Source organism: Carassius gibelio, chromosome A19, assembly GCF_023724105.1.
Source record: "Carassius gibelio isolate Cgi1373 ecotype wild population from Czech Republic chromosome A19, carGib1.2-hapl.c, whole genome shotgun sequence".
NCBI lineage: Eukaryota > Metazoa > Chordata > Actinopteri > Cypriniformes > Cyprinidae > Carassius > Carassius gibelio.
In genome coordinates, this window is record NC_068389.1 from 8,287,956 (window position 1) to 8,306,340 (window position 18,385).

The 18,385-nt window shown below is 41.4% G+C and overlaps 1 protein-coding gene across 2 annotated transcripts in view; it reads right to left on the reverse strand.

Annotated features, from left to right (window-relative positions):
- Window positions 1–18,385, reverse strand: part of LOC127935585 (protein S100-A14) — a 102,655-nt gene that overhangs the window by 10,294 nt on the left and 73,976 nt on the right. The window lies entirely within an intron of this gene.

Here is an 18,385-nt window from a genome sequence, read left to right on the forward strand (position 1 = left end):
TGACTGCTTTGTAAGTGTGCTCCGTCATGTTTGACTGGAAGCGTTCCGCTTTTGATGGCAGTGTTGGATTCGCAGCCGCCGTATGCTTTGGATGCAGGTGCGCTGTGACTGAAGGCTCCATGGGGGGCATGCTAAGAAGGCCTTCCTTCTCTATACCCTCCACGTCGAGCGCAGACCCCCCCTGGCACGGGCATTTTACTAGTAAACGGGTTGTCCTTCCAGGTGACAGAAACCTCTTCCAGAAGCTCTGGAAATATTGGAAGGAGTTGTCTCGCTGCCCGTTTAGTTCTCGGCAGCCTTTTCCCCTCATAGCGTGACTTTGCAGTCTCGGCTACTACAGTCGGCCACGGAATGTTGAGTTTCTCCACAGCGTGTTTGCACAAATCCTGCAGATCCACACTAAGAAGCGGAGAGGATGGTGCCCCGTCCGCCCCCTTCGTGGATCCCGCCGTAACTAGGGGTTTTGCCGGTTGCACAGGGGGGAGAAAAGGGGAGTCCTCGAAATCCTCCTCCTCTTCAGAGAGAAGGAAATCCGATTGCCCCTCTTCCTCAAATTCATATGCGCCAGTGCCATTCATACATCCAGTTGTTCATCCCACGATAAAGTTGCCATGGTGGGCAGCTCCACAGGAATAGGTACCTTAGGGGCGGGAACCGGAGCGGGACTAGCTGACATGAGGGGATCATGGCCAGACAAGCTAGCTTGGCGTGCTAACCTGCGACGGAGGCTCTTCATTGTGAAACGCGCATTGCTCACAGGAACCGGGACTATCGACCACCATTTGAGCATTTTTCAGCCCAAGACATGCAGAGCAGACCTGGTGTGTGTCTTTGCATGAGATCTTGTTCCCGCATGAACAAAGCCAAGGATCTCCCTCAACACCTTCTCCAGACAAAGAGGGAACTGCTCCATCTTTCAAGAATAATCTTTGTGCGAATCCGGAATTAAACTGATTGATAAAGTTGTCCTCAGCAAAATTTGCTGCACATAGTTTTACATGTGGATTATAATTTTCCGGAACTGAGTTAAACATAAATTGTAACCATTAATCTCCAAGTACAGCATCCCTGGGAAGCCCAAATAAAGATGATTGGACTCAGAGATGAAAATAACAGCGTTTCAAATGACATGGCGACAAACACAGCTCTTCCTTCTTCTCCGTCGGAGCGCAATAAGGCCACGCCCCCTTTTTGTGAATTCATGTGGGCGGAGGTTAGTCAAAAAACTGTTTTAGTGACGTCATTACTGCAGGAACTAGAGGGATGTAGTCCAAACAGGTCGTTTTTTTGTAGGCGAATTCTTTTAAATCATATATCTCGCTTGGCATTGAACTTTGATCTTTAGAATTTTACAGATATGATTTATACTTTAACAACAACATTACACACTAACTAAAGTTTAAAACATGGAATCACGAAGAAGGGGACCTTTAACAGGCATCGAGGGGTATGGACTTTTCATGTTATTTGACTAAACTAGTATTATATTACAGAATTTTTTTTTTTTAAACATAGAGTGCATTAAAAATAATTATCACAACAAGGGGGGGCCACCTTCAATACAGAAAAATAAGGGATGCCTGGGGAGACACTTCTCGGGGCCACGATGACCAAACGTCCGATGACGTGCCAGTGGTGGTAAATCACAACTTTAAAACATGTTTTCATAAAAATATTAATTGCTAATAAACTTTAGTAATTGTATAAATTTAAAATTAAATGTATGCATTCAGCAGCGACTTACAGTGCATTCAGGCTATCAATTTTCACTTATCATGTGTTCACTGGGAATCGACACCTTAACCCTGCACTTGATAGTACAGTGCTCTACCAATTGAGCTACAGGAACACATAAGGTAGTAAACACATAAGGTAGTGAAACCACATAATAAATAACCGATCTATAAACATTTCTAAATTCTCTTAAAACACAATTTTTTTTTATTATTATTGGTAAGTTAATCTATTTTATATAGTCTTTTGTTAATTCTACAGTAGCCTATTGAAGAATGAAATCACTTAAATTAGTTAATTAGTTTATTTTCTTCACATAGGCACTGTATTTTTATTAAATATATCTCTCTTATCACTTATTAAAATAATGCTTATGTGTCTGACTGTACACCTTAATTATTAGTTAATTAACATTAACTAATAATGAACTGCACTTATGCAGCAATTGTTCATCTTTGTTCATATTAATTTCCACATTTAATAATACTTGTAATGCGCTGTGAACTAACATGAACAAACAACGAACATCTTTATTTCTATTAACTAACATGAACAAAGATTAATAAATACTGTAACAAATGTAGCCTATTGGTTACTCATTGTTAGTTAATGTTAGTTAATACACTAATGTTTATTAAATTAACCTTATTATAAAGTGTATGAATGTTGTTCTCCCGAGGCATGCTGTCGCACATCTGACAAGCCACCGTGTGCAACAGAGAACACTCGCCGACAAATTATGCTTGATAGTCATTTCCGCTGAAACTTTCCAGCCAAGTACTTGATTCCTCCCACTCTCGTCGGGTACTTTTGCGTCCGCTTTCATTTCAGCGCTAGACGCGGGGTGCATCTGAGCAGCCTCCACCATTCTTTCAAAGTTCAAATCGACTCTCTGCCAAGAGACCCGCTCTCCTCTGACTCTGATTGGCCGTGAACCTGAAACAAACTAATCAATCCAACGATGGCAGCAAGTATTACCCAATCAGGCAGAACAGGGCGAGTCTTCACAGAATGCGGTGGGATGATTTACATGAGATGCTGCATTGAAGACAACTCCGAAAATACGGGACAAAATTTTTTATTTTATTCTCAAATACGGGACGATTCCGTATTTTAAGGGACGGGTGGCAACCCTAATCACAACACTGGTAAGGATTATTCAGATTTTCTCATTCTCTGAATTATCATTATAAAAATAAAAACAATTAAGAAATGAATTAAAATATAATTATATTTAAATGTGACACACACACACACACACAAAAAAAATACATATATATATATATATATATATATATATATATATATATATATATATATATATATATATATATAGACATCTGACACCTGACATCAAAGTGCAGTGTGAAGGAGATTAATAGCCTGTCATTTGTTTATGTAACACCGGAATCACACCACTTACAGTGCCACCGGACCAGTTCTAGGTTCTAAGGAGTGGGGAGCAAAAAAAATAATAATAATAATTACACCAGAGACGGTTGCTTTAAATACAAAAGGCCGGCAATTTACTGAATGCAAAACACACATAGAATATACAGTAAACAAACAAACAACAACAACAAAAAAATACTCTGCAGATTCTTCGTATTGAGGTAAGTATAATAAATGAAAATGTATTTCACTTTCTTTTTTTTCTTTAGTTCACCTAAGTTATTTTAATAAAATACCTTCAGTTTACACAAACAAATCAAAGTGGACAACAAGCATTTCAAATCACATTCAAACATATGAACTCAATATGAAAATAAAAGTATGACACTTTAACTGAAGTTCAAGTCCAAATGTGGGTTCAATTATTCAGTCCAATGAAAAGTTTCAGTTCGATTCAGTCCAAAAATAATAGTTCAATCGGTTTCCAGTTCAATACAAAATCAATTCCTGATTTTCCTACAACTCTGGCAGCGAGCTACCATACACAGGAGATTTCCTCACTGATGCGATGGAGAAGATGAGTTGAAAGTCTGGGTCTGGCTCGCCATCTTGAATCCCGTCTGTGCATGTGCACACGTGCAAACAGCAGACCAATCTTACCTCCGACCAAGCTTCAAACCAAGCAGAAAAACCTGACCAAAACTGGTGTGGCTTAGTTCCCATAAAATCCCTGTCAATTCCCAACCAGGTAAGTTATGTTTTTTTCAACTGCAAAATCAACTTTTTCACTCTTTTCTCTGCTTATTAAACACAGCTCGTTCTCTCCAATTTCTCCTCTGCTGCAACGTCACTGAAGTGCTGTATCTAGCGTCACTAGTCCCTTAAAGGGGCAGTGACATTAATTTTCTGTCGGTATACTTTTAATCTTAACATTAAATTGTCATATTAACATTTTAACATGGGTTACATCCTCCCCTCTTTACCTAATGCATGTCCCTGTGCATTCTGAATCTATACTGTCATAACACTAGGGGTTTTTGGAAAGCTAGGCTCTTTAAGGGAATCTGTAAACACATCACTCAAGGTTTGAAATAAGGACTGAACTATTGTAACCAATGGGTTCCCTAGCTCAGGGTAAGTCAGTCTTTTAGTCGCTTTTCTCTCTCTGATAGGTCTTCTAGAACAGTCACCTTGTGTCTGGATGTCAGTTTGGTCCATAACACTTGTGTTTTCTTTGCCCCCCTGAACAGGTTGAGTAGAAAGATGGACATTATCCAGGTCTTCCTCAGGTAGGTTTTCAGTTTCCTGTCCAGCGGTTGAGCTGCTTTCTTCAGTGTCAGGTAAGCCATTATTTCCAGGATCAGGTCACAGGTCACATCAAGTCACAGTCTGCAGGATCAGGTAAGTTCAAATCACAAGTCTCTACTGGAACATCCTCAGGAAAAGCTTTGGCTATGTCTGAAGGATCTTGCTTTCCAGCAAACTTTTTGGAGGGTTCCGGTTCAATCGTTTCTGGTAAGTGTTCTATGGGTTCAGGGGTCGGGTCAAACTCTAGTATTTCCACTCTTAGGTTTCTGCGTCTATCATAGTGATATTCCTCAGAGTCAGATTGGGATTCATCCCCATCAGCTCCATCTGAACTGTCATTTTTAGGATGTTGTTGAGTTCTTGGTCTTCTCACTGCCATTGAGGGGTTAGTTTCACTTTCAATCGGGGTCACAGGAAGGAAACCGCATGGTAGCAGGAGGTCACGATGAAGAGTTCTTTGTGGACCATCTCTTGTCTCAGGCCTCACAACATATACTGGGATATCTCCAGATTGTCTCTGGACAACATACACATAGGATTCCCACCTGTCGGCTAGCTTGTGCTTGCCTCAAAGGCAGACGTTTCGAACCAATACTCTGTCGCCTTCCTTCAAGGTGGAGTCAACAACATGTTTGTCAAACCTCGCTTTGTTGCGACTGGCTGTCTTTTTAGCATTCTCAGTTGCTATTTTGTAACTGTCTTCAAGTTGAGATTTCAGGTTGCGAACATATTGCGAGTGTGAGCCTGGCTGGTGATTGACTGGTAGGCAAAAGGCTAGGTCAACTAGCAATCTTTGCTGACGCCCGAACATTAACTCTTAAGGGGTAAAACCAGTTGTCTCATTTTAGTACAATTATAAGCGTGTACTAATGGTTTGACGTAATCCCGCCAGTGACTCTTTCTCTGATTCTCGAGGGTCCCCAACATGTTGAGCAGGGTCCTGTTGAAATGTTCTACAGGATTCCCTCTCAGATGGTAAGGGGTTGGTTCTTATCTTTTGAGTGCCAATGAGCTCACACAGTTCTTTTATTGTTTGGGACTCACAGTAACCTTGGTTACTGTGGAGTTTTTCAAGGATGCCATAATGGACGAAAAAGTGGTCCCACAGGCTCTTGGCCACTGTCCTGGCTTTCTGATTCGGGGTGGGGATGGCCACTGCATATTTTGTAAAATGGTCGGTAATGACCAGAATGTCTTTGGTGTTACTGGAGTCCGGCTCCACACTGAGAAAATCCATGCACACAAGTAGAGCGGTCTCGTAGCGATGATGTTGATGAGTGGTGCGGCTTTCTCGGGCATAGTCTTACGTCGTATGCAGCGGTTGCAGGTTTTGACCTTAGTTTCCACCTCGGCTGACATTTTTGGGCCAACAGAAATGCTTCCGGACGAGATCTAGGGTGCGCTCTGCGCCCATGTGGCCCATGTCGTCATGGAGACTCTTGAGGACTAAGGATCTCAGGACTTCAGGGAGCACTAGCTGGTAGTGAGTCTGAGCACCCTCTTGCCGTTTGCGATACAAGACACCATCTAAGACCGTAAGTATGTCCCACTCTCTTAATAAGAGACCAAGCTCAGGAAGTTCCTTCCTCAAGGATGGTGGGGGTTTCTCTTCCAACTCCACTTGCCTGAGTACTTCACGGATACAGGGATCAGCATTTTGCTTATCTCTTAACTCAGCTGGTGTCAGTGAGGGGATAACAGGTAAGCCACCAAGCTGATCCTCTTCTTCAAACTTTGTGGGAGAGCCTTTGGATGGTGGGCAAGTGACACAACCAAGGTGGTGTTGGGTGATGTTTCCCCAGAGGGGTTGTTGATCACTTGGCGAACCAAATGCTTCTCACAGATAGCTTTGATGGTGTTTTCATCTAGGTGTGCATAATCAGCCTCTGACAATTGTCTTTTTGTGAATTGTTGTATTCTCTCCAACTCTTTTTGTGATGATATGTCATCAGGTAATCTGCCGTGGGGAAGCCTGGACAGCCCGTCTGCGTCTTGATTTTGCTTACCGGCTCTGTATTGTAGCTGGAAATCAAATATCGACAGAGCGGCTAACCATCTATAACTCGTGGCATCAAGCTTGGCAGAGGTAAGAATATATGTTAATGGTTTGCTATCGGTGACAGCAAGGAATGTATTCCCGTATAGGTAATCCTGGAATTTCTCTGTCACTGCCCATTTAAGGGCAAGAAATTCTAATTTGTGCGCAGGATACCTGGACTCACATTTCGACAGACCTCGACTTGCATAGGCAACAACTCGCTTCTGTCCCTCTTGCTCCTGGTAAAGGGCAGCACCGAGTCCCGAGGTGCTCACATCTGTGTGTAAAATGTAGGGGAGCTTGGAATCAGCAAACCCGAGGATGGGTGCTGTTGTCAGTTTTTCAATTATGGTGTCGAACGCTGCCTGACAAGCAGGCGTCCATCTGTCACCAAAGAGGTCCTTTGGGTTGTAGTATTTCTCACAGTTCTCTGTGGTTTTACTGCGCTTTCTCAGCGGTGGATAGCCAGCAGTGAGCTCATTGAGTGGCTTCACAATCTTTGAGTAGTCTTTTACGAACCGGCGGTAATAACCACAGAAACCCAGGAAGGTTCTTAATTCTTTCAGGTTGTTTGGTTTTGGCCAGGTTTTTAATGCTGCTATTTTGTCTGGACCAGTTTCGATGCCCTTTTCATACACGATGTGGCCAAGGTACTTCACAGAAGTTTGGAAGAACTTGCAATTCCCTGGAGACAGTTTCAAGCCAAACTCTTTCAGTTGGTTGAGCACACGCATCAACCTTTCCTCGTGTTCCTCCAGTGTCGAGGAGAAGATGATGAGGTCATCAAGAAAAGAAGAATCCTAGTGGGCAGACGAATGTGGTTTTGTGTTTGTCTGCTTCCTCCATTGATAGAATCCTGATTTAAGATCGAGCACTGAGAACCACCTGGACCCAGTCAACGCCGAGAATGACTCCTCAAGATTAGGTAAGGCATATGAATCTTTTACTATTTGGGCGTTCAACTTCTGGCGATTCCGATTCACGGATGACTTCTGCATCCAGGAGTTGCTGGAGATGATTACGCACAGCCTCTATATCTTGAGGGTGTATAGGTCTTGGTCTATGTTTGAATGTTGTCTCGTCACGGAGGGTTATATGGTGTTTTATTTTGTCAGTGCGACCAAAATCAAGCTTGTGCAGTGCAAACACCTCCGGCATGGAACTTAATTTCTCAGTTATCCTCTCTTTCCACTCATTGGGTACAGGAGAGTCAGTGAAGTCAAGGCTGAGTTTTAATTTTTGGTCAGGTTTTGTGGGAAGGTCTGGGTCAGGGCTCTTAATTGATTGAACGCTCTTGACAGCGTGTATATCTGCTATTACAGCCTTTGGAGATAGAGTGATGTCATGATGTGACTCATTCTTGAGCATGACTGGTATGCAGCGTGATAGTTTTGGTGTAAGGCTTACCAAGCGCTCTGTCACCAGAATGCCACCTGGCAGGGAAGATGACTTTGATGACTCTACCATCACCCATTTTTCAGCATCAGTTGTCCTGTGGCTCACTGATCCTTTAAGGACTTTGGTCTGTCCAGCTGCAATAGTCTCAAAGTCCCTACTATGAAGCCTCACCTCTCCTAGACTGGAATCAACAGACTGCCTTTTCCTGATTTCAAGGGTCTTTAAGACAACTTTGTAGCCGTAAGGAAGAGATTCATAGTTCTGAGGTGCAATATCTGCATACTTTTCATAAAGAACATCCAAAGTATTTGTGCCTATAAGCACTGATGACAAGGTGGAGTGCATGTCAGGTACAACCAAAACTAGTGTGGGCACCTCAATGTCCGCTCCAAGCAAGCTCTTTGGGAATTTGATGGTGTCCTCAACATAGCCAAAGTAAGGAACAATTTGGCCGTTGGCTCCTTCCACCTCAAGCAGGTCATTCAAGGAATTCATAGGTAAGTGAGACAGGTTTTCTAGATAGAAAGAGTTGAGGATCATTGTTACTTGAGAGCCTGAATCCAACAAGCATCTGCAGTCTTTGTCACCTATTGTCACTTGTGCTGTGCACTTGGCTCCAATCAGCCCTTTTGGCAGGGTCACTGTCTGTTTTTGTGTGTGAGAGTACACACGGGCTCTGTGCAGCTTCTTTTTGGGACACTTTGTCTGTGTTCCAGTCCCCGTTTGTCCCACAACCGGAACTGGGTCTAGTTTAAATGATCAGGTTTTGAAGCGCCATTTGCAATGTCCCATGCTAACTGCTTTTCTCTTAGCTGATTCCTCTTCTAAGCTACGAGAGATGGGTTTGGCTCACTTTCACACTGAGGCTTAATGTGTCCGTCCTTTCCACATCTAAAGCAATACCAGGGCTTTGGTCTATTGCTTGTGTTGTTGTTTACATCTCGGCTGTGGTGCAGCCTTTGAGATGCTGGAGTGATAGCTGTTTGGGGAGCTACTGGCTTGGCAGCTGATTTAGCCTTTCTACCGTCTTTCTGTGTGATACGTGGGAGCTGGGACTGTAAATCAGCTATTTGTTTCTTTAGGTCTTGGATTCCGGACCTGTGATCAAGCGCTGGCTGAGATGGACTCTGCACATAAATACCTTGATAATAATAAGACACTCTTGGCTTTGCAATATTGAAGTGCCGTTTCATGCGGGACGCTTTGGAAGTACGCTTATCTTCTGCTGTGCGTAGTAACAAGAGAAGTTCAGCAAAGGTAGGTGTTTTTTTTTTTTGTTCTAGCTGGAGTTCAGCTATCAAGAGGTTGTCCCAGCAGCCTCTGACAAACTGTTTAAGAAGATGCCGGTCAAGGTCACTTGCAGTTACACCTCCCCTCCTGAGGGTGGTGTTCAGCATCACCTGCAGCCGTTGTAGATAAGCTGAGGGTTTCTCAACGTTATCTTGCATTGTGTTAAGATACTTTGCGAAGAGGTCATCTCCGTCCTCGACAGTGCCAAAAGCGGAGTCCAAGATCTCCAAGTACGCTTTAAGAGGAGATTCAGGTGTCAGGTGCTTCACAATATCAATAGCAGGTGATAAGAGACTTTCAAGAAGCTTCCATGACCTGTAAACATCAGACTGTTGTAACGCATATGCAGTTCATCGATTCATCGGTTAAATTCAGGCACATAACATGAAACCTCTTTACACTAAATGTCTGGCCTGGCGCCAGCCTGGCTGGACTTAAATTATTTACGGTACCCGTGCGAGCCTCAAAGGAGAAACAACCCCCCCCCCCACACACATTCCTGAACACACACACACCAACTTTTCTTAATAATAAGTTCCTTAATAATATATATTTCGAATATGTTTGTGCGTTGTATAAAATGGTTAATCCTTGTTATGTGAAGAGTATAAGTTGCTAGCTTATACTTTGGAAATGTTTATCTTAATTTTAATGTTCTCAAATAAGAATCATGAGTCTGTAACCCTACCCCTGACCAGCTCATAAAACTTTATGATCCCACTGGGCAACAGGAAAAGGAAAGAGCTCGTTCACTGGTACCTTTTTCTCAATGTATCCTAAACTATTACTTTTTCAATGTGGTCTCAATGGATTAAGTATTGCTTTTGGTGCATTAGAGATTCCCCATATAAATTGGAGAATCTGCAGTTTTTTATCGTGTGCTAATCAAACGTTAAATGTGTGTAATTCTGCATTTGAATGTAACTTCGTGTTTCTATCAGTTATATATGTACTGTTTGGTGTTTTTGGAATTGTCATGTTGTGACCCAACTATCCACCTGTATAAAAGGTGTGTAAAAATGTATTAATCTTGAATTACGAATTTGCTAGAATATCACTGCTGAGATCTGACAAAGCTAAGTTATTAGGTTGGGTGTTTCCACAGAGACAAAGGAACTTTTTCCTGATTCAGATCGCAGACATTCATTGGTTGTTCACGCGAACAGAGGCGTGAACCTTTTCAAGCCATAAGAGGCGACCCAGGAAGATCCGCCCTCTCTTACGTTCTCTTACGCGCTGCTCTCCTGTTTCGATCCTTGTTGCTCCTGCTCGTCCCTCTGCGCGGCCTTGGGCTGCGCTCCTATCGCCGCCCCCCTCAGCACAGGGGCTGAGAGGTCAGCCATTCTCATGGCTCCTTAGTTCCCATAAAATCCCTGTCAGTTCCCGACCAGGTAAGTTATGTTTTTTCAACTGCAAAATCAACTTTTTTCACTCTTTTCTCTGCTTATTAAACACAGCTCGTTCTCTCCAATTTCTCCTCTGCTGCAACGTCACTGAAGTGCTGTATCTAGCGTCACTAGTCCCTTAAAGGGGCAGTGACATGAATTTTCTGTCGGTATACTTTTAATCTTAACATTAAATTGTCGTATTAACATTTTTAATTAACTACATTTAATTAACTTTAATTAACAATTGAATTATTTATGTAATTTTAACATGGGTTACATTTACATTGAAAAGGTGTTACTTTTAGACAACAGAAACTGCAACAGTAATAATAATATTAATCACTTTATTCCAGTGTATCAGTTGTTTAATGATTTGTATCAATATTTAAGGTTGACTTATTAATTAGGTTCAAGAGTAGACAGCAGTGATGGTTAAAATAATAGATTAATGCTGAAATAGTAAATTATGCCTTGTTTCTAAATGGACAGAGAGTTGAAAGTAATAGAGCTGGGGCTCGTTTCACTAAGGAGGTTCAACCAACTCTGAGTTTAAACTTGAACTCTGAGTTAACTTACCCTGAGATGGGAAACTCTTTTGAGTTTTCGGTTACAGAACAGCTGAAAATAGTTGGTTAAATCAACTCTAAATTGACTGACTCTGAGTTAAGCGCCTGCCTGACTCCTATAAAAAGCCAGTATCAATGGAGCACTGATATAATACGATTCATGGCAACAGCTCCCACCAAAAATCCTTTTGCATACTTCAGACTCGATACAAATGTAATTCTTATCAGTGTTATATCACAGGTGAAAACTGGCAGAACATTAGATTAATGAGTTTCTAATCCCAGAGTTATTATTAGGTGGAAAGAAAATATTTTTTTAACTTGTAAACTTAAAATTGTCTTTTCTATTTTTTTCTTTTTCAAAACTGCATCAGAGCATTTGCTGCCGTATCAATACATAATCATCCATATCGATACGTGAATCAGCAAGGAATGCATCACAATATATTGCTGTATTGATATTTTGAACAGTGCCATTTAAAGCCTTGTTCCATGTCCCCCTTTTATACTTTAAGCACCTGCCCCTCCAAAGGTCTCAGCACGGCCCTGGCCATTACTGTATTTTCAAATATAAAAAAAAGAAATATGTACATCCAATTATATAACAGCAGCAGTAATTGAGGTTCTATGTCCTTGATATGCAAGCCAGTCAGGGCTTTTCTGTTCTCTCGCCTTAGCTACAATAAAGCATTTAGGGGATTGTTTAATTATTGACATTTTGAGGTCTGAAACCATTAAGCGATGGTCGGTACAGTTGACCAGTTTCCCCCGTCAGTGAAAGTGAGATCGGGTGAAAAAGTGAGCATGCACTGCCAGCTGAATGAGGTGCAGTCATTCTGTTACACAGTGGCCTGGGTGAGAGTAGACCCAATGAGTGGAATAATAGACATTCTCCAGGACTTAGGCCCAATCCCAATTCTACCCCTTAGCCCTTCCCCTGTCTCGATTCTCTTTTGGTTGGAGGGGTAGGGGAAGGGCCAGATAGCCCATCAAACAATGATTTTTCGGGACCACACTTCAAACGAAGGGGTATGAATTATGTCGGCAACATGGCTGCTACAGCGAACAAAAAGACACATAAATGTAAGCCTTTTTGCATAAATAAAGATTTTAACGAAAAGTAATCATTTGTTTCATGTTACATTCAATTGTGACTTCATATTAACGGTTATGTTACTCAAAGAAATGTGTGCAAATATCGCTGATATTTGCTAACGTCATATCATTACAGACTGCATGATAGTGCCACAGCATATGTCTGATCAGGGCGATAACTACCGTAGACTAATCCCCCCAATAATTAGAAATCGCTAAACCATTTTCTCAAATATTGCCTATTCGAGAGAAAGAGAGAGAGAGAGAGAGAGAGAGAGAGAGATGGAGGTTGTGTGTATTCGCGTCTTTTCAAGATTTCAGATGTGTGTGTCAGTAAGCAGCTCATTAATACACAATAATAATTAAAGGCTCTAATGCACACCAGTATATGTGTGTATTATAGGAGCGAGACGACGAACGCTGATGACGTGTGACGTCATGGTAGTGGTGTCCCAATCCTTAGGGGACTGTACTGACCAGGCTCTGGCCTGCTTAGCTTTAGTGAGGAACCAGACATGCCTAATGCATGCCACATCTGCGTTCGTAGCCTGTGTCTTGCTCTAATAGAAGGGAAGTGCATCCTGACAAGTTTATCCCAGTCATCAGGATGCACTACCAGCTTAAACAATGAGGTCAAATTCATGATTAAGGTGGGGAATTAATGACAACAGAATGTCAAGGTATAATTAAAGTATATTGTAGAAGGTCACAATTTTTCTTTTTCTTGCTGCAAGTTGTCATTTAGCTTGGGTTTATGCACAAACAGTAGTATTTCTCACTGTAATTGAGCTGAAATTCTTCACATACCACAGAATTATTTGAATGCAAGCTGCAATTTGCAGGCTGCCTGTTTTACCAGCATTCTACTGCACGTTACATACTTACAAAGAGACGTGCTTTGTACATACAGACTTGAGTTCACTCTTGTATGGTTGTGATGCATAAATTATACATTCTTCAGATTTTCAGCATCAAGTATTTGCTCGTGAGTGTGTCATCATCTACAAAGGTGCTTCAATGAATGCCGAGAGAGAGAGACCATTGGGAGATCTAGTTGTAATAATAAAAAAATGATTTAAATTTTTTTTTGTGTGTGTATGTGGGAAAACCACTATAAGATTATAGTACTAAACTATAGTCAAAATGCTATGGGGTAAAAAATAAATAATTGGTTGACATATTTTTTCAAACCACCTGTCCAACTGTGGTCACTAGCAACATGAATTTGAGAAATAATATCAATGTGCCTTCCAACATGTTTCTTTTCAAGTAAAGAAGTATCCAAAGAAGCAGGAAACCTGAGCGCATAAGGATTAGTTCCCTGACATCTCACCAAGGGTTTAAATATGACTGATTGAATATGTATTTACTCTGCCTATTCTGATGCTGATGTTGCAACACCCTATCCTGTTCAAATCTGTGCGAAACTAGATCTACGTCTACCCTGCCTTTATTTTTCACAACTACTGAGTCATGACTCTCCTGTATCCATTTCTATCCTTTTATCAGTACTTGAGCACAGGCTCCATATTTCTCCATATTTCAGTTCCCAATCAATGGCCTGGGGCCCACTAGGGGGCCTCGGCAAACTTCTAGCAGGACCTCAATAGGACTTAAAATGAGCCAAAACAACTAAAACATTTTTTTCTTTTTGTACCACCTTATCAACAATTTTTTTCTGTTGAAGAAACAGGATTCCTAGAAAAATCTAGGGCTTGTGGCCCAGTGAAATAACGATATACAGTTATTCTTTGATTTCAGTATAATGAAATTGCATTAGAAATCATAATGCATATAAATTATGTTTTATTCATATTATTAACTAATCCAATGTTCACTAAGGAAATTAGTTTGTACACTGATTTTATCTGCAAAAGTAGCATAAAGTAGCATAACTCAAGGAATGTTGATGTTTTAGTGTTGATTAAAGGCAGAGACAGTTTATAAGAGACATGCCACTTCCACAATCCTCAATACAACTACATAAGGAAAACCCATAACGGCAAAGATGGTGGTTGTATACACATGTCCCGCCCCTCCCGCTGGAAAGCCAATCATCTGCTTTTAACAGTCAAGCTGGGAAACATTTAAGCCTATCGTCTGGTTCCACTGATGTATGTGCACAGTTGAGGTTTTGCGACAGCGGAGACGATTTGGCAACAGTGAGTTGTGAAAAAGTGAGACACATGAAGGACAAGACACAAGAAAATGATTCAAAATATTGTACTGTACACTGATAAAACAAATTACAGCAGGTTTCGAAATGACTTAGGACTCTTGGGGGGTCCCCTAAAATTTAATTATGAAAGGTTCTGAAGACTACCTTGATACACTGTATACTGTAGGCAAAATTATATGGACCAATGTTGAAAGTGTGATAATGGTCTTGGGATGTTTTTCATGGTTTGGGCTAGGCCTAGTATTGTAGTGGTGTATGGAGAAGTGGCTATAATCTAACAGGTAACCCTCTGGAGAAACTCTGGAGAAACAAAGTTACAGCACTTTAGATAAATCTAATCCCCGACATGACAAAGTGAATAACCGGTAATTCTGTCCTTGAGCAACGAAGTTAACTCTAAATCCACCTGGTGTACTCATTATGGCAGCACCATCCACCTTTAAAGGTCCCGTTCTTCGTGATCCCATGTTTTAAACTTTAGTTAGTGTGCAATGTTGTTGTTAGGGTATAAATAATACCTGTAAAATTCTAAAGCTCAAAGTTCAATGCCAAGCGAGATATTTTATTTAACAGAATTCGCCTACAAAATCGACCCGTTTGGACTACATCCCTCTAGTTCCTGCAGTAATGACGCCACTAAAACAGTTTTTTGACTAACCTCCGCCCACATGAATACACAAAAAGGGGACATGGCCTTGTTGTGCTCCGACGAGGAAGAGGAAGAGCTGCTTTTGTGTTTGTCGCCATGTCATCGAAACGCTGCTATTTTCATCTCGGAGTCCAATCATCTTTGTTTGGGCTTCCCAGAGACGCTGTACTTGGAGATTAATGGTTACAATTTGTTTAACTCGGTTCCCGAAAATTATAATCCACATGTAAAACTATGTGCAGCACATTTTGCTGAGGACAGCGAGCTTCCTCAATCTCAATCAGTTTAATGCCGGATTCGCACAAAGATTAGATGGAGCAGTTCCCTCTTTGTCTGGAGAAGGCGTTGTATGGAAGTAAATTAATGGCAAATGTTTTTGAATTAATATACAACCTATAATATTCAACAGGCAAGTTCTAGTCCATTTTATTTCGCTTTACAAATTCGCTTCCACAAATTCAGTGGTTCAAATTCGACAGTAAATTAATTCAACGTTTCACATCCAGGAACAATAGGAAAATGAGTAGATTACCGATCATAATCTCATCTGCTGTAAATCGTCTTCACCAGCAGGAGGTGCAAGCGCGTCTTTGACTTGACAAGCATCAAAGCAACAGACAAGAGAGGCCTTCATAAATCATTATTGGACAAAATGGACGGAGCGGTGAGTTGATTAGGCCTAAGTGTTTAAAGTAATCATTTTTTAAAAGTGTGTTTTGGTGAAGTGTTTGTTCATTGTAGGATGTTTTTATTTTTATTTTATTTTTTTATCTGACCAGCAATACTGATGTATTTAACATGCTATTATTATTTCCCTTTAGCATTTGCTTTTGGATTATGTTTTGGAAAGACTCCGTTAACGCTTGGAAAATGCTGTTGGACGCCTACCCCTTGACATGGACTACCTGGAGTTTATCTGCTCTCAAGAATTAGTCTTTTTAAGTGCTGTGCCTAATTTAGTTACCATCCCAACTGATATTTTCGAGGGCATCACAGAATTTCTCAGACTAGTTCAACTAAACCTGTCAGAAGGGGAGACGCGCACTTCGACTATTCTGCAGGAGTCAGGGTCGATGGGACGACCACGTCTTCTAATCTCACCAGACTACATCACCAATCTCCTGGACATTAACTTTTCTGTTCCAACCATTGCTCGCATGATTGGAGTAAGTACACGCACAGTTTTCAGATGAATGGCTGAATGTAACCTCTCCATTCGGGCACGATATAGCACTCTCATGGACGAAGAGTTAGATGATTGTGTGACAGATGTAAAGCAACGCATGCCTCAGTGTGGATACAGAATGATGAGAGCAGCTTTAAAGGGGGGGTGAAATGCTCGTTTTCACTCAATATCCTGTTAATCTTGAGTACCTATAGAGTAGTACTGCATCCTTCATAACTCCAAAAAGTCTTTAGTTTTATTATATTTATAAGAGAAAGATAGTCTGTACCGTTTTTTCCCGGAAAAACACGAGTGGCTGGAGGCATGACGTGTGGGCGGAGTTAAAGAATCACGAGTGCGAGTAGGCTTTTGCGTTGAGAGTGCTAGAAACTGTGACAAAAAAAAGAAAAAAGTGAGAAAAAAAACATCATCCAAAACAAACCATGGCTAACAGTCAGATTCAGTATATATTTATGATCCAGAATCAGATCCAGAGGCTGAAATTGAACAAGAGCAGCAGCATCAACGACTACAGCAGGACGTCTCTATGTGGTATGTATTGAAACTGTATATATTTGCTTAGCGGTTTTGGAAAATGACTAAGTTCCACTTTATGTCTTTTTCTTTTTTTAAGGTGTTCATTCGGAAAGTGCAGTTTTATGCCAACATCGCATGTTGTTTACTTGATGTGCTTACTCGCCGATAGCTAAGTTAACAACACAGAGATATTTGAAGCAGTTTTACTTACCGCCTGCGGTTCCAACACATGATCGTGACCCTTTTTCGTTGGGACTGCATTATCCTTAAGAAATAAACGATATGCAAATCCGGCGTCAAATTGGGCCTTGTTTGTAAAACAGGCATCTTCGAAATGCAGGGAACAAACAAAAACACTTGCACAACTCCGTTGATGCTCCAAAAAAATTTTTGGAACAAAAATACTCCTTCAAACGTACAACTTAATTTTTGAAACTTCGTCCATGGTAAGCATGGGAATCCAACTCTTTAACAGTGTAAAAAACTCAGTATGCATTAAATAGCATTTCACCCCCCCCCCCCCCCCCTTTAAAGACGCGAGGACATCAAGTGCAGTTCGACCGGGTCAAGGCAGCAATGCACAGAGTAGATACAGTGGGAGTCATGTCCCGAATGGCATAGTTGGGCTGCGTGGTACAGTACGAAGGACCTATTCAGTGTCAGGTCCTAGGTCAATAATGCACATTGACACCAATCATAAACTGATTCGGTAAGTTTGTCAGGCTTGTTTACTCCGTTATCGCATGTTGCAGTCCTTTCCAGAGCTCTGAGTGCATTTTTAAAACATTTGCATGATATTTTTGTTTCAGTTACAATATAGTCATCTTCGTGGGTGTGGATGGCTTTTCACGCAAGGTAGTGCCCACTATTAACTAATTTTTGACTTCTCTATATTCTATTCACTAACCATCCGGCAAATAATTTCCTCTGTTTTAGTAGTGTAATGATTACGATTCTATTGATGGTGTGACGTCATTGCTACGGACAAACACGGAATGAACGAATGAACCGTTCGCAGCAAAAACTCTTTCCCTAGCAGGAAATGTTTGAAATACTTGGTAAAAGTAACCAGACTAAGAAGTTCTTTCTTGGTAGTGGCGTATTTACGTTCTTGTTTACTCAGGGTTCAACTTGCATATGCCACCACTTGTTCTAAATTCAAAAAGCCCCTGTCTTGTTATAAAGGCTGGCATAGGCAAATCGCTCTTGCCAGCCCCCTCAGTAACTGTAGATCCATCAGCTAAGGGAGGTTCTCTCACTAGGACCAGAGACACCGGGGGGCAACCACTGTCCACAACTGGAATTTCCACTGAATCCAAAGACACCTCAGCCTCAACAGAAAGCTGCAATGTTTGAGACTCGCTGATAGCAGTCCGATCATAGTGAAACCGGTATTCCAGCAGCAGTTGGTGGCCTAACCAACTGAAACCCCTCGGTCACACTGGTAGAAGCTGATGAATAGACACCCCCACCAGCAACAGGCAAATCAGGTGGCCGTGATCGTCGAAACACCCAGCTAGACCCAAAGCTTGGACCCCTTTCTTTCTTCCCCCTAATTGGGGCAGATGTAGTCTTATGGTCAGCTTTGGCTGTTGTATGGCCACCCGTAGACTCTGCAACCATAGAAGAGACATAAGGTTTCAGTT